At 39.9% G+C, this 7,734-nt stretch overlaps 1 protein-coding gene across 1 annotated transcript in view; it reads left to right on the top strand.

Moving 5' to 3' along the window:
* Positions 1–6,785: 6,785 nt before the first annotated feature.
* The window catches only part of LOC114634945 (olfactory receptor 1082-like), a 4,855-nt gene continuing 3,906 nt past the window's right edge, over positions 6,786–7,734 (top strand). The window contains exon 1 of the mRNA XM_028783571.1: positions 6,786–6,983. The gene's annotated coding sequence lies outside the window, so the exon portion shown is untranslated. The remainder of the gene's footprint in view (positions 6,984–7,734) is intronic.

Below are 7,734 nucleotides of genomic sequence, written 5' to 3'. Positions count from 1 at the left end.
ATAAAGAAATCACAAAAGGAGACTCCCCATGAGATATAGAACCTAGGAAAGAGATCAGGAGTCATGGATGCAAACATCACCAACAGAATACAAGAGATAGAAGAGAGAATCTCAGGTACAGAAGATACCATAGAAAGCATTGACACAACTGTCAAAGAAAATATAAAATGTAAAAAAACAAATTCTCCATTGTGGTGGGATTGTAAGCTGGTAAAACAACTCTGGAAATCAGTCTGGCGGTTCCTCAGAAAATTAGACCCAGCTGAGTACCCACCTATACCACTCTTGGGCATATACCCAAAGGATTCTCCAATTTATAACAAGGACACATGCTCCACTATGTTCATAGCAGCCTTATTTATGATAGCTAGAAGGTGTAAAGAACCCAGATGTCCTTCAACAGAGGAATGGATACAGAAAATGTGGTATAGTTAGAAAACAGAGTACTACTCAACTATTAAAAACAATGAATTCATGAAATTATTAGGCAAATGGATGGAACTAGAAAATATCATCCTGAATGGGGTAAACCAATCATAACAGAACACACATAGTATGCACTCATTGATTAGTGGATATTAGCCCCAAAACTCACAATACCCAAGATATAACTCACAGACCACGTAAAGCCCAAGAATAAGAAACACCAAAGTGTGAACACTTAAGTCCTTCTTAGGACAAGTAACAAAATACTCTCAGGAGCAAATACTGAGACAAAGTGTGGAACAGAGCCTGGGGGAGGGACCATCCAGAGACTGCCCCACCTGGGGTTACATCCCAGGTGCAATCTCCAACTGAAAACTCTGTTGTGGATGTCAGGAAATGCATGATGACAGGAGCCTGATATACCTGTCTCCTGAGAGGCTCTGTCAGAGCCTGACATATACAGAGGTGGATGCTCACAGCTAACCATTGAACTGATCACAGGGTCCCCAATGAAGGAGTTAGAGAGAAGACGGAAGGAGTTGAAGGGGTTTGTGGTCCCATGGGGAGAATGACAATACCAATCAACCAGAGCTCCCAGGGTCTAAACAGCTAGCCTGGGAACACACATGGAGGAACCCATGGCTCCAGCTGAATATGTAGTGGAGAATGGCCTTTTTGGACATCAGTGCTAGAGGAAATGGGAGAGGAAGGCTGGATGTCCCAGGTTGGGGGAATTCGAGGGTAGGGAGATGGGAGTAGGTGGATGGGTGGGGGCACACCCTGATAGAAATATAAAGTGGGAGAATGGGATAAGGGTTTTCTGGGGGAGGTGGAGTGGGGAAAGAAGATAGCAACTGTAATGTAGATAAACTATCCAATAATAAAACAAAACAAAACAAAACAAAATACCAGATAATGGTTGAGCATTTCAGACTTTTTGGCAGCAATTTAATATTACCCATATTACTGAGATTCCTTATAATTGTCAAGGACAAGGGTCTGTGGAAGGGGCCCATGGAACTTTAAAACAACATCTTCAGTAAATAAAAAGTGGGAAGGTATATATCTATACACCACAAATATGTTTAAATCATGTTCTTTTTATTTTAATATTTTAAAAAATTTGGATGCCAAGGAACTTTCTGTTGAGTGTCTATGGCACTCTAAAACTAGGCATATTTATGCATAGGTGAAAGGGAAGGATCCACTTACTGGCATATGGCATGATTCCTATCAGGTATTTAATATAGGGAAGAGAGCATATTTGTATTTTTTGTGCAGGATGCTGAATGAGCATGTGGCTGCCAAAGTGATGGTGAGATATGCTGATGCCAGGACAAAGAATGGTGCTGATCTGTGAGCTTGAGAAGTGCCCTGATATGGGTGACTGGGAAGCTGTATTAGATATATGTTCCCAACAAACCTTTGCTTACTTATACCCCTGATGGGAGAAGCCGCCTTGTCTCAATTTTTTAGATCTTATGAAACAGAGAATCAAAAAGGGAAGTTATAATGACTCTTGTATTGTTCTTAAATGAGACCAGTTATTTGGACTCAATCATGAACTGGTCTAGAAATGAATCCAATATTGGAAATAACAGTCTTCATTTGGAAGGCTGGTTCTAGAAATTTTCAGAGACATATTTGGAAGTTAGCTGCAATTCCTTATAATGTTATGCTAGCAAGAGATAAAGTTGGGACATGATTTGGATTTCAAACAAGTGTTGGTTACATGTATCAAGGCTCTTTTAATTGTCAAGTTAAAATTACTTTTGTTTCTTCTACAATACTTAATACAAGTTGTATTGATTGTACACTTTCTAATTGTGTTAGTGTTTGAAGCCCGGCATGTCAGTTATGGAGGTCTGTCAGCCAACTTTCGTTTTATTTCCCTGAGTATCACAGAATCTTGGTCTTCTGAAAAAAACTTTCAAGTACTAGAAGAAGCGAGTCAGACTTTAAGCAGAAGCGAGAGGGTAGTAGGCTTGATTATTGCTGGTATAAAAGCTTTAATTACATTAATTGCTAGCACCACTGCTTCTGTAAATTCCTTGACACAAGAAGACAGCTACTTTTGTTAATCATTTAGTAAAAAATGTTACTAATGTGTTCAATATACAAGAGGATTTACATGGGCATTTGAAACAACAGATTGATGATCTTTATTCTATTCAAATTATTGGAAAAAGGTTCAGAGATTAAAAGAAAGTTGCTATCTCAAGTGTAATGGCAAATACAATTGGATATGTGTTAGTCCTAAAATTTACACTGGTAGTCATTATAATTAGAAAAAGTTTAAAGACACTTGCAGTGTATTTGCCATAATTCTAATACCTACCTTGATGTTTTAACTTTGCATAATGAGCTTAGGAATTTAAAGAATGCTGCTCTACTGAGCGTTGATGTAGCAGACACTACTGATAAAACTACCCATGGCCTGAGATCGTATTTCTATTTTGGTCAAGCTTCAAGAATGATATATATATCTTGAGCATGCTAGCACCTTTTGTACCGGGAATACTTTTATACCTGCCTGTGGGTAAAAGGCTGTGGTGGTGTCCCGGAGACTTTCCATGTGGTGGGTCCCATAAACACGACAAAGTCTAAGGTTCCAGAGCCTGGAAGCTTTGGTGGCAGCAGGCCCCAATGACATGAGAATGTCCTTGGTTCCAAAAGGGTTTATTTTCATGGCGGATGGTAGATGGATCTGGATGCACCCCAGTGAAACTCAGGGCAGACCTGAGTTAAATAGGGAGGGAGAAATGGGGGAGGGTCTAGGTAAGAATGCTTAATTGACTCTGCCCTCTGGCCTTCATTAGTATGTAAATAACTCTAGGGCCTGAGACTTGTAGTCATGCCCTCTACCTGTGCACTTTGGGAGGGGCTGTAATGGTCTACATGACTGAACAATGTAGGTCCATGGAGAATAGATTGCATGTCAGGACCCGGGGTTCTGGGGATGTGGCCGAACACCTGTCATTTCTCCCTTGGAGTCTCGGGGTTCCAGGCCCATACCCAGTCAAGAACCAAGATATCCTTATGCTGTCCCACACCTGCATATCATGTTAAAGCTTGTCTTTAATAACATCAACATGTTGGCAGCCAAAGTACATGGCTTGAAACTGAAAATGGACCCCCTGACTGTTATTAAATTGACAGGCTGCCAAGCCAAGTGTAAGATTCTGCACAGAGCCTTACCAACCTAAAACATAAGTGCATTGCTTTTGGTAATGCATATTCCAAGATGGGTAAGGAAGGGATTCTTGGCAGAATGAGCTAAGACTGGCTCAGTCTTGTTTATGAAATAAAAAAGTGGGAGAAGCTGAGAGCTTTTGGGGCTGTTCTGACATTGGCCAAGGACAATGAAATGGGCTGATTGGCAGGAATCTGACATTGGCCAAAGACAAGGAAGTAGGCTTCAGGCAGGAATGTGACATTAGGCTAGAACAAAGAAGTAATTTCAGTCAGGAATCTAAATTTTGGCTAGAACAAGATAGTAAGCTTCAGATTTAAAAATAACTTTGGGCTAGGACAGGGAAGTCGACTCAGATATTTTGGTGTTCCTTATAAGCCCTTAGGAACAGTGATCAAGGGAGTGATCATTAGACTTTGTTTATTGCCTTGCTTGTTCTTTGACTATTTGTGTTTATTGTCTTGCTGTTCTTTGACTATTTGCATCTATTGTATTGCTAGTTTTCAACCTAGTACTGATCTTAATACTTGCATGTAGTTATAATGGTATAAAACAAAAAGGAGGAGAAGGAATGAGATAGGAGGTCTCTGGGGTGTTGAAATGGGGAAATGGGATGACATTTAAAACACAAATAAATAAAATATCCAAAAACAAAAAAGAAAAGAAAAAGAGAAAGTGGGGAAGAGCCTCTGACATATTGGCACAGGAAAAATTTTCTGAAGAGAACACTAATGGCTTCTGCTCTGAGATCAACAATCAACAAATGGGACCTCATAAAATTAAAAAACTTCTGTAAGGGAAAGGACACTGTCAATAGGATAAAACAGCAACCCACCAACTGGGAGAAGACCTTTACCAACTCTACATCTGACAATATCCAAAATATACAAAGAACTCAAAATATTAGACTCCAGAGAGCCAAATAACCCTGTTAAAAATGGAGTACAGAGCTAAGCAGAGAATTCTCAACTGAGGAATGTAAAATGGCTGAGAAGCACTTAAAGAAATGTTCAATATCCTTAGTCATCAGGAAAATGCAAATCAAAATGACCCTGAGCTTCCACCTCATACCAGTCAGAATGGCTAAGGTCAAAATGCAGGTGACAGCAGATGCTGGAGAAGATGTGAAGAAAGAGGAACACTCTTCCATTCTTGGTGGGATTGCATGTGGGTAAAACCACTTTGCAAATCAATCTGGTGATTCCTGAGAAAATTGGAAATAGTTCTACCTGAAGACCCAGCTATACCACTACTGAGCATATACCCAAAAGATACTCCAAAATATAACATGGACACATGCTCCACTATGTTTATAACAGCCTTATTTATAATAGCCAGAAGCTATAAACAACCCACCTCACTATCTTTATCCTGGTGGTCTTCTCTTTTTATTGCAGGTAACTTCTTCTTTAGGATATTTACTTTCATATGAAAATTTGAATCTAGGAGCTTTTGATGAGAAAGAATATGGAGGAATGTGTGGAAAGTTCGGATACTGAGTAGGGTGGTTAGGACCAAATGTCCCTCAACTGAAGAATGGATAAAGAAAATGGTCCTGTGGAGGCATGATTACCCAGAGTAGGGCAATGCTAGGGCACTGAAGCAGGAGTGGGTGGCAGGTAGGAAAGCACCCTCATAATCATAATGCATGCAATATTTGTATGAAATTGTCAAAGAGCAAGCTCAATAAGAGTTAAAAGAGATAGAATAAATTGGGATTGAAAGTTTTCTGAGTTGATTAGTGTCTCTAATGTGCCATTGGGGTTCCTGTCTGGCTATAGGAGGTAGCCTCTTCAAGTTCCACAACCTCAATTGTAATGAGTCACAGCTAAGGCTATCCCCATTGATTCTTGGGTGCCTCCCTTATCCCAGGTCTCTGTCTCATCTTGGAGATGATCTCCACATCCTCATACCTGTCAGTTACAGACTTCCATTCACTTCATGGCCATCCGGCCATCTCTCCTGTCCTTCCCCACACCTGATAGTGAATCCTTGATTCCCTTTCTCAAATCCCTTCCCTCCCAGTTACCTTCTTCCATCTGCCTGTTATTAATATTTTATTCTTCCATCTAAGTGAGATTCAAGCTTCCTAACTTGGGCCTTCCTTTCTGTTCAGCTTCTTTGTGTCTGTGGAATATAACATGGTACCTGTATGTTATGGTTATTATCCACTTAGAAGTGAGTACATATAATGTATCTCCTTTTGGGACTGGGTTACCTCACTCAGGATGATATTCTCAAGTTCTATTCATATGCTTGCAAAATTCATGATGTCTTGATTTTTAATAGCTGATTAGTATTCCACTGTGTAGTTATACCACATTTACTTTTCCTTTTTTCATTTTTTTATTGGTTATTTTATTTATTGACATTTCAAATGTTATCTCCTTCTCAGTTTCTTCTCCAGAAACCCCTTATCCCCTCCTGTCTCCAGCCTTTATGAGGGTGCTTTCCTACCTGCCACCCACTCCTGCTTCAGTGCCCTAGCATTGCCCTACTCTGGGTAATCATGCCTCCACAGGACCATTTTCTTTATCCATTCTTCAGTTGAGGGACATTTGGATTGTTTTCAGTTTCTGGCTATTACGAATAAAGCTGCTATGAGCATAGTTGAGCAAGTCTCTTTGTTGGATGGTGGAGAGTCTTTTGAGTATATGACTAGGAGTAGTATAGCTGGGTCTTGAGGTAGAACTATTCAAAGTTTTCTGAGAAACCGCCATGTTGATTTCCAAAGTGGTTTTACAAGTTTGCACTACTACCAGCAATGGAGAAGTGTTGCCCTTGCTAGCATGTGATATCTCGTGAGTTTTTGATCTTAGCCATTCTGATGAATGTAGGATGAAACCTCAGATGTGGTGAACAGTTTTCTGAAGTTTCAGCGACTTTTGTACCATCCACTGACTAATATTTTAAAAATTCATGAGATTGATTTTAGGAGAGGCCATTTGTGTTAGGCTTTAGGAAAATGTCAATGGAGTAAAGGTGCTAGGAGACAAGACCTCTAGAGAGAAGTTGAGTTCATGGTGAAGAGACAACCAAAAGTCACTGGTCCTTGGGAATCAGCAAAATTAAATTCTTGGCTCTCCAGACTTGTGTCCCAGAGGGTAATCAGCTGCTTAAAGGATAACGATGTAAAAATAGAGAAATGTGCCTAGCAAGCAAACATAGGAAACTTCAACCTTATCTTCTGCTGGGCTTCAGAGTATGCAGCCTTAGAAGCTGGAGAGGCAGTAATCATTGCTTCTGAAGTCTTAAGTGTTTTCAGTTCTTTGTTTTGTGTGGACTCATTCACAGCTTCAGTCTCCATCATTTGGTGAGAAGCTTGAGCTGCCATTCAGGGAACTTCTTCAAAGAGAGTGTTCAGGTGAGTTTCTTCAAAGAGAGTGTTCAGGTGAATTTCAGTCTGTAGACACTGCAAGAAACTGTTAAAGAAAATTGGTCCTATGTTTGTCCTTCTGAGGTCACTGGAGAGCCAGTCACTTTTAGTGTAGAGGGATTTCTCTGAGTGCTTACCTTGCCATTCCATTACTTTTTGTTCAGCATATTATATTGAGAAATGAATATTAAAGAAATTAATTCCCAGTTTCATTGATGACAAGAAATGGCATGAACAGAATCCTGAATGGAAAAGGAACTGGGGTAGACACAAAAGTATATTTCAGTGTGAGAAATATACTTCACTGATTAACAAGCCTTTACAGTTAAAGTAGTAAGAGAATACAGGACTGGGATGACGAGAAATAGAGGCTTTTTTTTGTATTAAATGAGATTTATTGGACTATTTTTATGATGATGAGAAAGATCAGTGGGAGGCAATCTTACAAGTTGATGCAAAATGGTAACTAAATATCAACTCTTGCTGTAAATGTACAGACACACACATAGACACATGCACACAGACACACATAGACACATACAGACAAACACACATAGACACACACAGACAGACACACAGACACATACACAGACAGACATGCACACACAGATACACACAGACACACAGACACGTAGATAGACACACACACAGACCCACAGAAACACACACACAGACACACATAGACACATACAGACAAACACACATAGACACACACAGACAGACACACAGACACATACAC

The sequence above is a fragment of the Grammomys surdaster genome, unplaced genomic scaffold (genome assembly GCF_004785775.1).
Source record: "Grammomys surdaster isolate TR1022 unplaced genomic scaffold, NIH_TR_1.0 1149, whole genome shotgun sequence".
In the NCBI taxonomy this organism is placed as follows: Eukaryota; Metazoa; Chordata; class Mammalia; order Rodentia; family Muridae; genus Grammomys; species Grammomys surdaster.
Note: the sequence above shows the minus strand (reverse complement) of the source record. Positions and strands in the feature narration are given on the sequence as shown.